Below are 21,026 nucleotides of genomic sequence, written 5' to 3' on the forward strand. Positions count from 1 at the left end.
TCCTTTTATCAGAAACCCACAGGTAGAAGAATTATTCCCATAGGAGACCCCTACCATCTCGGGTATCACAAGTGATGCTCCCTCCAGTAACAAACAAAGCCTCCAGCTCAACACCACCTGTTCTTGTGCAGCTACAGATTATCAACATGAAAGTCTGAGCCATGTCTCGCACCAAACATTGTTCAGACAATGAAAATCAAAGCCAAATTCTCACCAAAATAAACAGCTTGGAGGCTTTCATGTGCACTGAATAATTCATGATCATGTTTCATTCAGTTTATGTTTCCATTTTAATACTGACAAAGCCACTGCAGATAATCTAGACAGCAGCAGTAGTGTCTGGATCTAAGATTCCAGCATTGACATGCAGACATCACCTGCTGGAACATGCACAGTGCCTTGCCCACCAGTGAGTCATTGCCCTGGGTCTGGCTGGGATAGAGTTAACTTTCTTCTTAGCTGGTGCGGTGCTCTGTTTTGGATTTGGTGTGAGAACGATTTTGATAGCACACTGATAACGTTTATGCTGAAGTCAAGGACTTCTCTGTTTCTCAGGCCCTGCCAGGCACATTGAGAGGGGACACAGCCAGGACGGGTGACCCCAACTAGCGACAGGGATAGTGATAGAGCCCAGCTTCCCTGGGGATGGCCAAACACTTGACTGATGATGGGAAGTGGTGAGTGAATTCCTTGCTTTGCACGTGGCTTTTGCTTTACTTGTTAATCTCTCTTTATCTCAGCCCTGGAGTTTTCTCACTTTTCCTCTTCCAATCCTCTTCCCCATCCCACCAGAGGGGAGCGAGGGAGCAGCTTACCGTGTGGCGCTTATTGCCAGCTGGGGTTAACCCATGGCAGTCACCTAACCGAGCCACACGGGTGTTAAGCAAAACCAGGATTGTCACCCTCTGCATTTTGTCATTCAAGACTAAAGTGTGTGTGACGTTTGTCTCACCTATTTAGGCTATAAATCTCAGAGGCACAGATCATCTCTCCCTTTTGTAATACCTCCTATAATGGGGCACACAGGCTGACTGGTCCTATAAGCCCTACCCAAACACTGACAAAGAGTGAGGAAGAGTAGAAACAGTATTTATACAAGGTGGGTACAGTAGCACACTTGAAATGGTCAGAGGAAGGGGAAGCTTTGACCCAGAGGAACAGAGTAACATATGTTAGATGTGTCTTAAGTATTCATAGCTTGCAAAACTAAGAACTGCCCTGATAAACCTGGAAACTTGATTACCCAGTCTTGCAAACCTGAATGCAGTCACGTTGATTTCACTGCCCTTACTCTACTCATATAAATGCTGGTAGGATCAGCATCTTCTGTTAGGGTTTAACTTTTGCATACAGCTGCAGTCCAAATAAGCTCTGCAAGAGGATGGAGAGAAGGCACTGCATAGTCCTCCAGCTGTGGAGGACTGCTCTGCTACACCAGAACAATCATTACTTATGCAATAAGCAATAATCATTTTGGTATTGCTCATCACTATTTACAGAGTGCGTGGGGAAATCATTAAAAGCTTTCTGGAAAAATACTTCTTTTGGACATATTATTCCAGTCTTAACAAGGAGAAGCACCACCAAATTAAGTGCCACTTCCCAGATCCAGCATTACAAGAGTCGTGCCAATGTTCTAGAGAGCTCTTACTACTACTCCAGTTTTTATGTACTGACATATGTTCAAACAGAACACAGTCATCTTAGTCCACCATTAGGATTGTGCCATCCACTACAAACACAATACTGAGAGGTTAAAAAAAATTTACTGTTATATTCTCCACTGATAGCGAAACACAATTCTCTCCAAATGTCTCAGCACCTGATCTTCTCCCATGACTTCTGCATGTGCACAGTATGAAATTCCACACTCAAGAATTAAAAGCAAAAGTTCTGGGTGCTGAATGCAGTGTTAACTGCCACACTTTCTCTCCCCAAAGAATAGTTACAGCTTCCTATTTTCAATGCACCTTATGTTGCAGAAGCTAAATTCTGTGCACCACAGCCTCAGCTCAGTTTGATTTTATTTTATGAGCAGTATCACTGGAGACAAAAAGGGTTTATTGTACAGTTAAAGGTAGCATGGCTCAAATGCTCAGCATTTTGCAGAATTGAGCAACTATTAAGCAACAGGAACTATATACATATAATGAACTGTAGGGGAATACTAATCTCCTCTTCAAGAGATCACACGGACAGTTCACAACCTGACATTTTTCGAACTTTATCTATAAATCTTGTATCTGAAAGTCATAAAGGATTTTCGTGCCAACTCACCTTCAAAATTTTCACCAACAAAGCTTTTATAATGCCTGATCTCTTTATTTTACTGGATTAAACTCAGTATCATATACAGCTCCACCGAAGAACTGCTTATGCATAAATTATTCACCATCTAGCACTGTAGTCCATGAAATTACAACAGAAAAATATATTGCTGGGGTTTTCTGTTATATATATCTCATATATCTCTTTATTTTACAACTGTCTTTGGATGGGCTCTGCAGAAGAATATGTTTTATTTCCCTTTAATATTGTACTTATTCACAAGTGCACATCACAATACAGAAAACAGGAACTTCTATAAATTTCTTGCTAAGTCACATTCAGTTTTCAAAGAACTTGAGAGATATTTGATTGACATAAACTGGGGGAGATGAGCTGCCAACAGAGCAGGGAAAGTGATCCGGGCAATCACAGGCCCTTTGTATTACCCCTCATTGTAAAAATCTGCCAGAGTTGTATGGAAGAACAAAGACATTTATATTGAACAGAAGATGCAATTCAGTATCATTTTACCAAACTTACTGCGTCAACCTAACGTAAGTGCTGATAAAAACATATAAAATAATAACAGTGATTTTCTAGAGAAAGGAAATTTAATAAAACTGTCCTGTTCAAGACTGGTGAAAGGCATTTGTTGGGATGCCACAGGCAAAGCTATTAAAAAAGCTGCAGAAAATGGGGTGAATAAAAGAACTGCAAGGTTGGTACAGTAGCAGAGAACCTTGAGGGCAGGAGTCATAGAAATGGGCCAAAATGCAAACAATATGATAGTGCCACACTGCGTACTTATGTATGTTGCTATATGCTAGAAGCTTCTTAGCTGAATACAACAGAAAAAGCAGAGATGACAGGTTAGGGCCCTTGTCAGTCAAGTCAGGAGGACCAGAGGTAAACTATTTCAAGGCTCTGATGAAATTAGAGGGGTTACAGAAGGTGGCTTCCTACAATTGCAGGGGCCAGCTCTTTGAGCTTTCCAGAAACTGTGTTTTACTTCACATTAACAAGTTAACATTAAAGTTTAAACGCTTCTCCAAAAGTAAATGAGAGAAGTCAGGCTGGGAGGCCTCCTAACAAAATACATCTGTAATGAAATGTCTGTAATTGTTACACTCATTGAACATACAAAGCCCATTTTTGGGCACATAAAACAGTCTGACTAGCTCACTGGTCTCATCTGCAGAAACCTTGTGATGAAGTGATAACACAGTATGGATGGCCAGATCCTCTGCACTGAGTAACACAACAGCATCACTGATTATTTCAGTTATAGTGCTGCAAATACATTAGTACTCTTCCTTACAGAATTTAGGCTCCAGGTCTTCCGATCCATATAACATTATTGGAACAAGAAATTTTCACATATGCAGCTCTTCTTGGGGAAATACCGCTTTTCCTTTTTAGACTGTTGTAGCAACATGAAGCTAACCATCTGTTCTATATTTAGCTGCCAGACACAGGTTATAACCACCTCAAGGCTGTTTTAGACTTCTCGTGAGTGCAATGACCCTGCAGAAATGTAAAGTCAAACTGGTGCTCTGTTTTTTCCAGTCAAGCTGGATGGTTCTAGTTGTGCACTTAAATATTTTGCTAAGTCAGGCTTCAATGGAGGCCAGGATTGCAAACACATAACAACAGGTACACTGGGTCAGATCAAGCCGCCAAACTACCATCATGTCTCTGAGAATGGTCAACACTGAGTAATACATACAAGACCAGGGCAAGAACACATGATATCTCCTGCATCCATTCCCCACCACAGTCCTCAGAGATTTCCAAAATACACAGAAGTCACTTTTGATTTATTAATCCTCAAAGGATCTCTCTTTCACTTATTTTTCCAGTGTCCCAGTGAACTCATGTTACAAGCTCCATGAAACACCACCTCCTTTTTGTATATACAGCTGTAAAGCAAGGCACAGTCTGACACGTTCTGTAATTTGCTGTCATTATTTTTTTCACAGAAACTGCCTACATCAGGTACAAATTACTCAGAACACTTTTACTAAATATAAAGCAAAGCCATTTTTAAGTCCTCAGGGTAGATAAAGCCTTTTTTTCAAAGTTTGTATGAATAAGCATGTCCCTGAATCTACAGTTGTCGCAGACAACAGCTCTGATAACCTTTAAGGCAATGTAACAGTCAGCATAGTAAACTTGTCTTGCAGAGACATCTACTCTGAAATAGGGGTTCGCCCTATGTACACTGAAAAAAAGTGGCTTTGAGACACCATTTATGTGCATCTTTTCCAGTGATATTTTTTTCCTCTACAGACACTGAGAATGCTGCTACTCAGATCCAAATTAGGGTAATTTGATTTTAGGGAGACCTTAGGAAAGGGGCCCTCCAAAAAGTTAGCAGTAAGATGAGAAAGAGGGTGAGAAAGAAGTCTTTTTGCTAGTGATGAGAACTGTAGGAAGTTTATAGAAGTGTGTGTTGTCGACCCATTTCAGCATCAATTTTTAAAAAAATGTGCAACAAATACATACCAAATGCTGGAAAGGGCCACTCCCCCATAGAAGTCTGAGTGCTGGTTATGCTTAATATTTCATGTTTTAGAAGTTTCTTGTGTTTTAATTCCCCTTGCAGCTTCCAGTAGAGAGGTATATATATTTGCAGATACAGTTCTGCCTATAAAAGTTCTAATGAAATACATTTGCATTAACTGTCATTTTTATATTTCACTTTATGAAGGCAGGCCAAACAAACATCCTTTGCCATTAAAAATAAAAATTCAAAAAAGTTATTACCTACTCTGGTATTTTAATTATAATCATGATGTATGCAGAAGTATTTTCAAATTATTCAGTCACTGTTACCACATTTAAAATATGATCACCTCAAAACACCTACCATGAGTCAGGTAAGGAACATATATTTGGAAGTTTTCAGAGGATAACTAAAAGAACTCTACGCACAGTTCCCATTTTGCTCCAGAGTGGGATCTTCATCTCTGGATTGGGAGATATCTTTTGACCCAAGGAGTCAGCTAGGAGCTTCCTCCCACTTGGCGACACTTAGAGAAACTGTGGTGGTGCAGGAATCCTCACTACAAAGCAGGAACTCTCTCTGCAGCCAGCCATCTCAGAGGAGGCAAAAGCCACACCATTAAAGACATCAGGCCATCTCAGAACTCAGGGCGCAGAAGTCTCAAACTGACTTTGCCTACATAAATTAGAAAAAAGTTTACACATAATAAAGCTTATTATGTTGTAATTATCAATCATGTTATCACATTAAGAAAGTGAAAATATGATGTTAGAATAGAAGACTTGCCCATGTTCACAGGAAATAAGAACTATTCCTCCATTTCTCATGCATGCCAGTTACTTTACTCTGTTGCATGAGACATTTGCTATAAATTATAAAGAAATTTTACACAGGTTCAAGAAACTAGATTATACTATGAACACAGTAATTTCGCTGGTACTTACCACAAATTGTTTTATTATCCTTGGCAGACTACTGAAGATGCTGTGACTGTGTACAGAAATAGAGTAAGTACACTCTGCTTGGGAAGGATTTATAAGTGACCTCTACTGAAAAGACTAATTCTGAGAAAATGAAACAGCTGCAAGAGCATCTATCTTACTTAAGGTGGCTTGGTTTAATGATTGTCTATGCTGCTGTTGAAAAGCAGACTACAGACACTTCTGTCTGAAATTATTACTTATTGCTGAAATGTGTACAGCATAAAGCAGTACAGAAGTCTCCATGAATTTTTATGTACAGCAGTACATACATGACTGACTGCCATTCACTTTACTTTTCTGTTGCTGACAGTAATATCAGGTAAGCATTTCATTCATATGCTTCCTCATATGACTAGGTTCTCCATGAAAAAAAACGGAACAACAGACCAAGTAACAGCCTACTAGTCCAATTTAAAACCTTGCTTGGCTTCTTTTGACTGATTCAGACTCAGATGCAAACCAAATCAGAAATCATATTTATTTAAAAATAACTTGCTAAATTCTTCATCTTGGTGCTCCACTTTATCTTTCCCTTCAAAGAAAATGGTTTTCCATTTCTGTATGTGCTCACTGAACACATTTGCAAGCATTGAACATATACAGGGAAGTCAAATCGAATCTGTAACAACACAAATTATGTTATGGCTGATGGTAAGACAAGTAAATAACCACTCATTTTATTTTTCACCCTGAATATTGATTTAACAGTGCAACCTCTACCAAAGATGCAAAATGCATCATTGCAAAAAGTAAAAAAATCAAGTCAGTTAGCAAATAAGAAGGAAGAGCAGCAGCAAGCACTGCAATCCCATTTGTGGAGCCACTGGGCCTTTGTATATCTTTGTTGTTCAAGGCCACCTGCTTGTCCTTTATAATAGTGACACAGCTGAGGTGTTTAGGCACCTGGTCAAGCCCCTCAGTACAAGGCTGGTTGTGTCTCAGCAAGAGCTATGAGATCTTGGTCCTATGCTTTCAACCTCAAAAGCATACATCGTTGGGCTGTAGTTAGGTGTAGTCAGTGCAGACAGCTGCTGAAGTATCCAGCCTCCCAGCGCACGTTTTACAGCTGATGTTGCTGTAATCAGTATCCCTCAAGCTTTAGTAATTTAAAATTGCCTTAAAAATACTGTAGGCATCTCTAAGGTAATGTGTCTTTGGGCCTCCCAACTACATCATATTGTTGTCGATGTCAGCATTGCCAGACAGAAATTTTCCAGCTGGATCCTTCCAGCCGCGAGAAAATTTTTATTTATTAGAAATAAAGCCTTGTGAAGAAGCAGTAAATCAGGTGGACAATTTTATCAAAATACAAACAGAATCTGAGACTGACTACAGCAAGTTCTGACTTGAAATATTTTTCCAGAATTTTATCTTTGAAATATTTCTCTTGCTGAAGTGACAGTTCCAAATAAGCAGGGAATCCAATTCCCACTAGCTTCCCATCAGCATACAAGTCAGTTGCCAAGAAAATTTCTGAGCAGACAAGCAGGAGAAGTTTGGAAGGAGTTTAGAGAAAATGCACAGAAGACTTTCTTGTTTCATGCTTAATCCTGTGATAGGCAGCAATGAAAGTACTGTTTTAAGTCACACATCCATGCCATGATTTTTTCTTGTTCATGGCATACATGCTGGTAGCAGAAAAGATATGCCTCCTGTTGTCAGGTACTCATCAGATTTGATAGTACCTGGAACAGGCAGACAGAACTGCTCTCCTCCAGAGTGAGAAAAAAATGTAACTAATCATCAAAGAATGAATTAAAAGACTTGGCAGCGGGTCATGTGAACTGTGACTAAAAAGAACCAAGAGATCCACACATTTAAATGTGTCCTGCTTTGATCCCAGTCTCAGCAGCGGTAACAGCTCTGCAACTGGTCAAATGGGGGGAACGCCCACCAGTCAAAACTGGAGGGGAGTTACCTCCAGAGGAGGATGGCTCACGCACCCTGCAGACAAGCATACACCAAGTATGCATGCAAACATAGAAAAGGATTTCCCATTGTCCCAAGAAGGCAGACTACCCTCTTCAATGATCCCATGCTGAAAGAAGGAGTGAAAAACAAAAATCCTGTATGAGAGAGAGTGGCAGGTCAACAAAAGGGAGTGGTGGCAAGAATCACTGCCAGCATCTCCAAGTCATGCAAATTTGGCAGGTTGCACCTATGTCACGGCACTGCCTCCTTCACTCATCAAGAACTGTTGAACAGGCACCAGGAAGGATTAGGAGTGAGGCATTCTGTCATGGTTTAGCCCCAGCGAGCCGCTAAGTACCACGCAGCCACTCGCTCACCCAGCCTGCCCCCACCCCAGTGGGATGGGAAGGAGTATTGGAAAAAGGTAAAATCCATAGGTTGAGATAAGAACACTTTAATAATTGAAATAAAGTAATAATAATAATAACAATTGTAATGAAAAGGAGAGAGAGAGGAATAAAACTCAAGGGAAAAAACAAGTGATGCACAATACAATTGCTCACCACCCACTGGCCGATGTCCAGCCAGTCCCCAAGCAGCGATCGGCCCAATCCCAGCCAGCCCCCCCAGTTTATACACTCAGCATGATGTTCTACAGTATGGAACATCCCTTTGGCTAGTTTGGGTCAGCTCTCCTGGCCATGCTCCCTCCCAGCCTCTTGTGCTCCCTGGCAGAGCATGGGAAACTGAAAAGTCCCTGACTTAGGGTAAGCACTACTTGTCAACAACTAAAGCATCAGTGCATTATTGACACTATTCGCATGATAAATCCAAAACAGAGCACTGTACCAGCTACTAAGAAGAAAATTAACTCTGCCCCAGCCAAAGCCAGGACACATTCGGAGAAGCAGCACTGCTCAGGCCAACTACTAGCTACAGCTAAGGAGCTCAGGGCTGTGTGGGAGATACACTGCCAGCAGTTTGGTCCCTGACAGCCCATTAACCAGAAGAGGAGATATGAAAGCCAAATTATTTATTTCTGTTGAATTAAAAATAAAATGCGAGGAAATTTTCAGAAAATTTGAGAATTTCCCCATTGCTACCTTCCTATCTGAAAAAGTCCAAATCTTCACTCACTGATGTCAGTAGAGTCTTTCCAGGAGCAAGATTTGTATCCTAACATATGGAGCGGTGACTTTTGAATTTGGTCATTTTTACCAAGCTACATGTATGAAGTGCACATTTCTGCACTGGGGCTGGACGTGCAAAAAGGTAGAGTTTTTACTGTTGTATCATTGAGCACTGTTTTGTATTTTAAGCAATTTTATTAGATTTTGAAATGAAATGCTGTTCTTCCTTCAATGATAAGAAAACACACAAAAAATCCAGAGTACTTCTTTGTAAGCACCTTAAAAAATAATTACATGTATCTTTTTCACATTCTGGTATTCAGTTCAGTTAGAAAGCTAGCTCTGTTAAATGTTCCTACAATGTGTGTCCATAATCAAAGTTAACCTGATATCTCTCCTAAAAATTTCTGACATGCACAATAGTTTGCTACTGCTGTTTACCACTCAAGATATTCCTAAATCTGCCTTATGAGAGTATCTTACAGGAGTAACTCTCCAGCCCAAACTCAAAGGTAGAATCATGGGAAAAGACCTTTAAGATCATGAAGTCCAACCATTAAGCCAGGACTACTAAGTCCACCACTAAACCACGTCACTAAGCTCCACATCTACAAGTGTTTTAGACACTGAGGGATGGAGATTCCACCACCTCCCTGGGTAGCCTCTTCCAATGCTTGACCACCTTTCAGTGAGATGATCATATATGTCTAGTATCCATTTCACAACATTAGAAATGCAAAATGAAATACCTTGCAACTGTGAGCAAGTTGCCTCCATTTTCCTTCAGTCTGTTTCAGTGAATTCTGTGCAGCTATACTATGTGAGTTCCCCAATAAAACAAGGGTGTGTTGAAGACATTCTTTACTCAATTGCTGTTAAATATGTTATATGCTAAAAAACATATATGTATCATAAAATACAGATTTGTAAACATACACGTATCTCAGATTTGGACAGGTAAGCTGCACTATGTATTGACACCAGAGAATGCATGTGAGCACGGTAATTAAGGGTCATCCTTTCACAGTCCAGTATCTGCACTAACCATGCAGAAAACCAGTGTTCCCTGACAAGACTTTAAAAATAAGCTACTTACAGAGATCTTTTCAATTTTAAGCTATCTGCAGACTCTTTGCAATCAAATGAAAAATAATAATAAAGTGAACATGAAAGGATGGCCTTAAAGGAGTTACTTTCAGCACAGCAGATTTTTCAAATCTAAGGCGAGGCCACAGATGTCTTACAGCTCTAAGGGGGGAAAAAATCCTTGATCTAAAAATAGTGTCTTGTATAAATCTGGTGGCACCCATGAAAAGGATTCCCTTCTTTGAAGATGATTGATTACTGAACTCTTCGAACTTACGGATGGTCCCTAAGCCACTAAAATGCCAGAGGGCCAAAAAATATCTGTACGTGCATCAGGTGTTCTAGTTAATGCCTATCTGCAAACAGACAACAAAGGATCCTCCCGAGTTGACAGGGTAGGAAAGAAACAAACAAATGCAAGCACAGTCCAAAAATGCTGCTCTGAACTACTTTTTAAGAGAGTTTCTTGCCACCTACTTGTTCTTCTTCCTAAAACTCTGTAAGCATGTGTTGGGACAAAACAGTAGGTATTAGGACAACATCGAAGAACACACTGAAATACAAGACTTTGTTCCACATACATTTGTGAGGCCTAAACCCCCAAGGGGAGCATATAGATCTAATTCACTGCAGGATCATACCAGAGGTTATACAATATCCTTACACTTTCTGCTTGAGTGTAACACTGAACAGTCCCGGTAGTTTTCATGTTATTAATAATTTTATGATATTCCAACTTTCTTAAACATCTGGCTTTATACCTGAAAGAGAAAGTCTGATATCTCGAACACCAGGATGCACAGAATCTAACTTAAAATTATGAAATTTAAATATATTATTTTTAAGACTGGCACAACTCTTGTCTAGAGCTTGAGTCCTCAGTAGTATCGACCAAACACACATTTTTCAATCTGCTAACGGTGTGAGAAACAAACAGGTTCGGTTGCTCACTCCAAGCCCACCTGAAGGACCAGAGTTGGTAGCTGGTAGCTCTGTCACGCTGAAATGAGCAAAACCACCAAAATGCACAAAAGAAACTGCTGCACCAAATAAAGTGACAACATTTATACAAAATCACTTTTGAAACTAAAAACTGACATTAAGATTGAATTCATTCCCATGCACCAGACCCACAGAGCTAATACACTGGGTGAGTGATCTCCTGGCAATATCCTGTTTGGGCCTGGAATACAGCCATGCATGCTGTCATTTCACAAAGTTGTACCACAAGTATCTCCATATACAACAGTTTTGATTGTTATGCCCTGCTTAGGGGTTTTGGTGGTTGGTTTTTTTGGTTGTTGTTGTTTTGGCTGGCGGGATACTTTTGGTTTGGTTGGTTTGTGGGGTTTTGTTTTGGTTGTTTTGAGGCGTTTCTTTTCTCCCCTTCTGCCTCTACAGGACAAGATGACCCTCCCAGCAAGCTCCCTTTCCTGTCCTACAGTAAAAGCACTGATTTAACTACCAACATTCTTCCCCCGGCTATCATGACACCACAACAAACCAACATGGTTTTTCTGGAGCAGTACTCCAGATAAGGAGAAAAAACACTTGAAGCTAAGAATTTTTTTCCTTTCAAGAGTATAGAGCTTGCAAACAGAGAGGTCAGTAGTCTTCAATTTGTCTAGACAAATATTACGTACTTTTCTCTTGCTCTCAAGTATCGTTACATAGGTTTAGGAGTCCTCTGCTGTTGTGACGGGCTGGGGAATGGAACCACAGAAAAGCACAGACTATTAGGTGACTTGAGGCAGCAGTGGATATGTTACTACAACTTTGTACCCAGAACACCATCTAGACATTTCCTGTTGCAGTGAAACTGATGTATGATGGAATTGTTTTAGAAGCTCATCAGGACTACCAGAAATAAACTCCAGAAACAGCATGTTCAAGAGGATTGCTACAACCCACAAAAATTCTTAGCACTGAGTTGCAAGCTGCATTTTTTGTTGGGTAGCTATACAATCTTGACAGAAATCATTAGATTCAGACATCACATCTCCTCAAGACTTCCAAGTGTCATCAGCATTCTGTGCCACCAAGACAAATCTTTTTTGTTCCCAAAACACCTGCCTACCCACCTGCCCTTTCATCCCTGTTCCCTTTGGCTTAAGTCTCTGTCCCAGCCTCCTCCAGCCCGTAACAGATGCTACTTCCACAACCATCCCAATTTAGGCTAGACTGATTACTTTCTTTTCACTTAATGGATGAAGTGAAGATCTAAGACAGGCTAAGCAGATTGAGACATCAAGTAATCAATCAGATCTTCACTTCATCCATAGCTTCTCTAACCATCCACTCATCCCCATAGTACTCTAGCTCACCTTTTTCATGTCTGCAAAAACCACCAGAACAAAGATAACTAAAGATCTCCCAGGCTTCCACCAGCACACTGTGACTGCTGTCCAGAGCTCTGTGGGGAATGGAAGCACTGTCCAGCAGCTGCAGCCCATTGCACCACATCCACCTCCCACCACACCATGCCTATGAGAATGCAAGAAACTGAAACTTTTGAGATGTCTTGCTATCCTGGCCTCCCTCCTTTGGCAATCTGAGGCAAAGGGAAGCAGCCTGAAATAAGGCTGTGGCAAGGTGTTCAACAAGACAGTTACCCACCTCTTCCACGAGTCACAACACTACCTGGCACATAAATGCAGCCCCAGCCATGTAACACATGTGAACGGCTTTATTCTGAAATGGAACATGCCACCTTTTCCTGAAAGCACGTGTTATTTCCCAATATAATTAAACGGCTGTTTAGGAAATGGTTTTCTTTGTGACAGGAGGAAGGAGTAATTCATCAGAACAGGCCTCTTTGGAACAGTTAGATTTCAGGGAATTGGTCTCAGAGCTAAGAGGGAGAGAAACCCACAATAGCCAACAGTCCAGGAAGCAGTGGACTCATGTGCAAGAACCTCTTCAGACTCTTTCAAAACAGAGAACTGAACTTCAGCATCTCATCTCCAGAAAACACCCTAGCCACCACATTACCACCTACCCTGGGGTCTCCGAGTTTCAAAAGGAACTTGATTCACTTTTTCATTTCCCCCTCTCCTTTTCTAGAAGATTTTTTTTGTTGTTTTCTGGCTAGCACAATGGCCCTGATAAGCTGCATTTCATAAATGGACACAATGATTATTAAACATAACTGCAGGAGATTGACAATCATTGACAACATTCATGTTCACAGTGCCTTCAGACAGCCTTCCAAATCTGTGATGGGGGAAGAAGAAAGCCCCTTTTGCTGTCCCTGTGGTGAAATGGCTGACCTCAGAGCAAAGGGAAAATGGAATGCTGCCAGCAGCTCCAAAGCTCGCTTCAGAGATCTTGTGCCCAACTCCACATTTGATTAAGGTGATTTTTTTATAGCACTTAAACATATGCTACTGGTAAGCATATCAGTATTTTGATTAAAACATGCATAAAATCAGAAAAGAGTCAGACTCTGTTCCTCCAAATATAAACAAGTAAGTTGTAACGAAATCTAACCGGTTACAGCTCTACATGCAAACCAGCTGTAAGCTGTTTGCCCTAGGCTTACAAAGAGTTGTTGAATAGCTTGCTTTCTGATGGCTGCATTGCTCCAAAACTCCATTCTGCCCATTTCATCTCATTGCCTTACCTCACAGTGGTCATTACTGACACTACTAATGCAAAGTCTCTTAGCCAGCTGTTCTTTCTTTGGGTTTCTTATTTAAACACAATTTTATAGCATCTATACACATGCTCATGCTTGGCTTCATTCTCTGTGAATTCTGCGTGCTGGAGTCCAGGAAGCCCAGATCTTTGCAACTCCTGCTCCACCCTTCCATGCTATGAAACCAATCGACATTGGTCCTGTTTTCCTGTCCTTTTAGAAAGAAAGCTGCCTCTGCAGATACAGTATGAATCCAGGGCAAGAGATCAATGAATTGCAAATCTACATCAAAATTAGTTCTGTATTTTCAAAGTGAGTAACTCACATTATTAAGAGCTTAATATTGAGACTGATTCTAAAGTAGCACCATCTAGCCAAGGGACTTCTCAGCATAAATCTAAGCTCTACTCTTTCTATATTCAAGCTATGAAATATTTGGCACTGGATGGCCAAATCAGTGGGTAGAGATATGCAGGGATTTTTTTTTTTAACAGCAAAGTAACTCTCTATTCACAGAGTCAGAGGTAATCCAAGGGAACAGGATGTCTTTTAATACATTTTGTTCTTTTATAGCTGACAATACAGGTGAGAAAGACATTCATAAATAATTGGATGCTGAAGGCTGGAACGGTGGTTGACACAAATTGTTGAACTGCCAGGGGAAAATGAAGCTCATGAGCAAATGGACTAATGTCCCTCTCAAGTGAAGAAAGTTACCTGCACTAGACACTACCTCCAGAAGGCTGTGCAGCATGCTGTCTTACTCAGAATTAATAATGCCTCTCCAGACAGCATTTCTTCCTCACACAAAAGGAGAGGTGACTTAAGCTTCACAAGCCAAAAGCACCAGTGTTTTGTGGGAGTCTTGAGAGCTCCTACAGAACGAACTCGTTGTACTTTATGGTCTGTGAGCATTGCCCCAAAGAAGATGCCCTCAGAGAAGCAAGGGGACAGTCAGCTGTTGCTGCTCTGCTACACTGGTGACTTACTGTGCTAGAAATGCATCTGCTAAACTGGACCAGAGGAAGACAGTGCTACACAAGAGATCATCAGGTGACAGTTGTTACTGCAAGCTCATGCCCTCAACCACAAAATGATGCACCCTAAAACACACATGCTGTGCTCCACAGTGCTCTGTATGGTTATCTTTACATCAGTAATGGTGACTGTTGATTTTCTCAATCTATAACCATGCTACCAGTGACTTTGAAGTCCAGAAAATACTGTGTTTTGTTACCATGACAATACTCCCCAAAAAGAGTTAAACTCTGCTACACCGTAAAACACTTCACATACAATTTCCTAGCAACTACACAGGTACATACAGCCTTCCCTGAAGGCAATTTTAGAAAAGTTACACGTACATCAAGGATGTAGCTGCACTAAAATTCTACAGATTTCACAAACACCGTATTTCTTTCACTTTGGGCTACACTGAAAAAAAGTAACCGAGACAGACTTGGTTCTTTTAAAAAAATAACAGTGAACAACAGGTGGACAGGAGATACAGGCAGAGAATGATCTACATGGAAAGTAATGTAATAACCTGAGATCTGGCAGCAGTGCAGGTGGCACAAGAAGAAAATTTAACCCGAAATATGGTTTGTTTTCCATCTCTGGTTCCCCTTCACACCACTTACACTTTCTCCAAATCTTACTCTCCTGAATGTGAATTTTCCAGCAGCAACACTTTTGAGGGAATGCACAAGTAATCCAAAATAAAAATACAGTAGTAATGCAAATAGCATGTCTGCCTTGTGCAATGAGGAATTTTAATTACAAACAAATCAACCCCCAGCAAAAAAACAAAAAAACCCCAATGCTGCTGCTTTTTTTTTTTTTTTTTTTTTTTTTTTCATATAGGACTAAGGCTTATGAACGTACTCAGGTCTGGTTGCACTAATCTGGCAAGCTTACCCATGAGCACACAGCATTTCAAGAAATCACTAGGATCTAGCAGCAATACTCCTTTTAACTTCTACAGTCTTGAGGTATCTTTACACAAAATGCAGGACTACTTTATGGAACATCAGCAAGTTACTGAAAATATGCACTTGCATTACTCCCTATTTCAGGAATGCTTACACTGTAAGATCCAGCCTGGTAAAAACTACCTTATCTAGGAACGTGCGGACATAGAAGAGGTACTGCAACCTGTCTGAAATGACAAACTCCTGGAGAAGTTGAAGGACTCCCACCAGGAACAGGAAACATTTTTGCAACTCAGGTGCTTAAATGCTCGTTACAGCCAATAGGGCAAGATCATCACCTCAATGTGACAGATGACCTAGGCATGGAGAGGGCACTCAAGCCAGCTGAAAGGAAATGTCTACAAGGCAATTTTGGTAGCCTTGTCTCTTTCTTAAGAGTATCCACAGAGAAGGTGTGATGTTGAGTTTCACAACATAAACGTGCTCAGTTATTCTGCTGTCTAAACCACTACATAAAGTATGACAGATGACTAAATTATTCCTCACCTGAAGGAGACAAATGGGAAACTATGTGCCCACTTTCTGTATCACACCCTAGTGATCATTAAGCATTTTCAGCTGCAGGAATTCAAACCTACTCTCTGCATCCCAAAAGCACGCACAATTCCCCAGGGTATATGGCATGACTTCTCAGCTTGCATTATGTCTTTCAGCCACATGGTCAGTTTTATTTGAAATCCCTTTGCTCTGCATTCAGCACAATTAAGGAGTATCAGAAATTGTTAAAATATCCACATTATGCTCCTCAGAAGGTAAAACCTCAGAGTCTTGTTTATATGCATAGCAAATGGTACAAAGTAGAAAACAGATGCTGGTAATGCTCAGTTTACATAAAACTGTTTGGTATTTTGGGCACTGAAACCAAATGTTCAGAAATAACTTTTTACTAGAGGACTTAGAGGGTGGAGGGGTCCTGAGACATCTATTAATTCTCACTGTCAAAATGGTTGAAGCTCATTGTTCTCTTACAAGCTTCCAATGCTTCTCCTTTTCTATATAAACTAAGGGGGTGGGGGTGGATATGCATTTTGTATTTAATGATATTAACGCCTATCACCCAGAACAGTTTTGGAAGTCCAGAATGTTTCATGACTCAATACCACGTAAGTTTAATCTACCAGGCTGTTCTGTTGCTTTTGCCAAGTAATTTATCATTTTCTGAAGAAATGGTTTTCTCCGTTCCGTAAGGCTTCTGTATAGCATTGCTTAAGAGCACAACCACGGTGCTTGTTGAAGTTTACATGTACCATTTGAAGAAGGAATGGAAAAGTCAGATAGGGAGCAGCAAATCTTTGCACAAGTCTTTTTAGTGTATTCATTTAAGAAGTCTGGGCTTAGTCCAAGAAAAGCACTTCTTTACTAGCAATTTTCTTTACGGTCAGAGTTATTCAGGACAGCACCTCTCAGAAAACAGCTAGCCTAAATTAAAAAGGCTCTGCGCTCTTATATAGTTCAACATTTGCCTGTCCAAATATTTTTCTGCCAGCTTTGCAGCCCCACAGTATGTTTAAGAGGACTCTGATGTTTTAGGTGTCCTATAGAGTTGTGAAATGGACCTTCATCACATTAAGTTAAGAGCTGGGAGGCATATTTTCCAAGTTTACTCTACATCTGGCATATTCTATATTCTACAGAACTTACTAAGCAGCCACTTAAACAGTAGTACACATTAAGCAAAACAAGTAGTGCAAGAAGTACAGTGACTTCTCTTACACAATACTGCTTTAAAGAGAAGAAATCAAGGCAATGCTTAGCATTGCACTCTCCAGCACCCGTGGACCTGATGCAACTCTCTCAGTACCTGGATTTCTCAATGCTCTCCATAGCACTTTGTGTTTGTATTTGGCAGCTGCATCCTTTTCCCTGTTCCCTCAGACTGGAAAAAAACGAATCCACCAGGCATAAAAGCTACGTGCTTAACATACGTGGGCACATCCTTCTCCTCAGTGCTTCCACCTGGGAACTTAACACAGATCAACACTAGTAAGATATACTGCCACACTGTATTTCTTCTTATTTCTGAGCTTTGTTTCTAATAATTATTTTGCTATAGAAAAGCCTGAAAACTGTCAATACCTTTTTGTATCATGACTAACTTTCAAAAGAAGTTCATAAATCCCTCAAAGAACACAGCCTAAGAACCAAACCATTACACCTGCTGTTCCTGTCATTTCAAGAAGAAAAATAAGATAATCAACAGAGGGGGGTCCTGCTCCCCACACCCCCAGCCCCGCCCCCCCCCTCCCCCCCGATATGTTAGCAACAAGACCCTTAAAACTCATTTGTTCCTGTAGTCTTTAAGTTTGGTTAACATTTCAGTATCAAGATGTTCAGGAAAAGAGTATCTGTGCAGGTGCTTTTGCTTAAGAGTTTATTTCAGCCGTAATTAAAAGACATATTTGTAAACATCAATAAGGTAAACTTCTGCTATCTTTTCAAATCCTCAAGGAAGTGTTCAAGGAGCTGTTTATTTCTCGTTAAACATCTGGTACTGTTGCACTTCAGAACTGGCAATAGTTGAGCAAAGGATCAAGCAGCTGTGGTGCGCTCAGTATCATCTCATGCTCAGTGTTGTGCTCCAGTGATGTAAGCTAAATGCCCTCTATCTTTATACGAAGCTGATGTAGAGTTTGAGATACCAGTACTGTTTTAGCTGTCATGGATAGTGTTTGGTTTCATTAAGGGGGGAATGTGGGCAAGGAATGTCTGGTTTTTACTTGAATGTTTCTGTCCAAATACCTCAGTAACATAGCATATGGCTGCGTGCCAGAAACCATGGCTCCTATTCCAAGTTAGGGCACAGACACATCTTACAATCCTTAAGCCCACTTGAGATCTTTGTCAGTAACCTGTAGATATTTGTTACCAAGCTTTTGAGATCCACAAAGAAATGCATGCATACTAGAACCACTGAAGGTCGTTACTCACAATCAGCATGCACAGGATGCAACCAACACCTCTAAATGGTCTGAACAATTCAGAACTTTTTATTAGGGAAACGAGAAGAAAAGGAAACAAAAAAAAATTGTCTTTGTAACACTGACCTCACTCCAATGAATAAAGCTTAGATGGACTTAAAAGGTAAATTTTAACTTTTTTTTTTTTTTTTTTTTTTTTTTTTCAAATTGACATGGGAGTGGTTTTGGTTTGTTATTTGAACTGCACTGGGTTGAAATCATTACAGGTTGATTTCTTTTAATGCCAGTTTAACAATATGGTATGGATGAGTTTTAAAACATTGTATAATGATAGGGTCAAACATAAATAATGCAATACTTGATTGCGTAAACAACTAACGAACAGTTTAAAACAGAAAAAGAAGACAAATGAGGCAGCATGGTTAAAGTCAGTTGAATAGTTACACAACTGGAATATTATATTAATATATAATAGTACTAACAGCCATTTGACTTGTGTATTTGTTCAGTCCCCTAATACAGTTAGATGAGATTTCAACACAGCTAATACATGCAAACAACCATACAGCAGTTAACACCATGTGGTATTACTGGATGCTTTTTCTGTACCAAAAGAACTAATATTTCTCTTCCTTTTTTTTAACTTCTATGGAAATAAATACTGTTATTATGTACTTTTGGAGAACCATATTTCCATACATTTCCACTTCCTATAGCCCTTCAGGTATCAAGTACCATTTAGCCCTTATAATAGTTCTGTAATACTCCAACCTTGCTTTGGTCAGACAAATACTCCAGTATGACATTAAGCTATAGGAAAATGTGCCAGGAGTAGCAGCAAGAATGGAGGCTCTAACTCAGTTTAAAAATGATATAAAATATTTTACAGATCTTAGTTCTTCTAAATGGAAACATTTCTACTGTGTCACTGAAGCAATTGTTAAATAACCCCCCCATCATTTCCCTTAGGTGCAGGGGATTCTGAAATTTTAAAAGGAACTGAAACTATCCAAATCAATATTACAGTGCCAGTTATGAAGTTCAAAAATATCTAAAATATGTTCACGTCTAATAACCAGAAAGTTGACAAATATATTTGTTTATATAAGCACATGATGTAAGAACAAATAATAAACAATTCATAAGAACAGAAATGGGCATTGGCACTTAAAAAAATCTTTCACGTAAAAAATTAATCTTTTCAAATCCCAACTTAAATAGTTGTGCAAGGATTTCTGTTTTGCTCTCCTCTACATTAAAAAGATTTGTATTTTGTCTGAAGTATTCCACTCTAAAATTTAAAAAAAATAATCCCCGAACCCAAGAAATACAACAATTTCTTTAGTCTGGTTCTGCTCAGACTTTGTCCATACCACTGATTATGCAGGTTCTGCTTCTGAATGAGTAAAATAATCAATGTAACTGCAGACAATTCTGCAAGTTTGTCAGCATCTGAACAAACAAATTGACTATGGGTTGTAGCGGTGATGTTTGTTTTTTTATTCCTGCTGTCCCTCTCACTTATGTTTTCCTTAGATGATTTCTGGTAATTTCTTAACTATTCTAACAAAATACCAGGATCTATGTAAGTTCGTGGAATTACTTTGTGACATGATATCCTGCTGTATTAGTGCAACGGAAAAGTAACCTAGGATGCAGCTGGGGTCCCCACACCATTTGTTTTGACAATAACCTTTGGAACAGGGCAAAAATGCGAACTTTAATTTCTAGAAAACTTTCAGAGAAATCAAAGAAAACCCTATTTTTAGATATTTTTATTTTTAAATAACCTCGTATTTAAAACAAAAAAAATAATAATCCGGAGCAATCATAATTTTTAACCACTGAATTTAAATGAAGCTGTTGACAAGCAGGTTGCAGCAGTGCACGCCTCAGCCACTGAGAGGGGGACCCAAGCCCTCCAGATGTGGAAAGCGATGCCCCCGCGGACACAGCCCCTGCCCGCCCCCCGGCGCACCCCCTCGGGCTGCACCAGCGCGGCGCCTCCTGCGTGCGCACATCGCGGCGGTGCGGGGCCGGCTGCGCACCCAGCCCAGCAGCAACAGCTGCTTCAGCCGGATACGGCGGGGAAGAAGAAGGGATGAAGACGACCCAACTGCAAGTAGGGGCGTTCTGCTGTCGAGAATTAAGCAAGGGGAGATTTTATTCCGGCATACTGACACCTCTCCCAGACACCCACCCCCAGCCATGGGCCACAGAGCTGGGAGGGAGCTCTCTCCCCCCTCGCTGTAACCCCGAGCGCGACCTCAGCACAGGGGGGGCCAGGGCCGCGCCGGGGCTGCGGGCCGCGGCGGAAGGAGCCCGGGGGGCCCGGCGGCTGCGCTCGCCCCCCTGGGGGGCTCCAGGCCAGGCGTCCCCGGGAGCGGCCCCCCCACCCCCGCAGTGCCAGCCCGGCCCGGCCCGGCCGCCGTAGCTGCAGTGAGTGAGTGGGCACCAGTGCAACCGCTCCCCGCAGCTGCATCCCGCCGGCCGGAGCATCATCTCCCGCCCCGGCAGAGGCGGGGGACGCTCGGGCTCCGTCCTTCCTCTGCCGCGCCCGGCGGGGACCCCACCGAGGACCCCCGCCGCCGTTTAC

At 40.9% G+C, this 21,026-nt stretch overlaps 1 protein-coding gene across 2 annotated transcripts in view; it reads right to left on the bottom strand.

Moving 5' to 3' along the window:
- PDE8B (phosphodiesterase 8B) overlaps positions 1-21,026 on the bottom strand; it is a 106,668-nt gene that overhangs the window by 57,381 nt on the left and 28,261 nt on the right. The window lies entirely within an intron of this gene.

Source organism: Falco punctatus (genome assembly GCF_963210335.1).
Source record: "Falco punctatus genome assembly, chromosome: Z".
NCBI lineage: Eukaryota > Metazoa > Chordata > Aves > Falconiformes > Falconidae > Falco > Falco punctatus.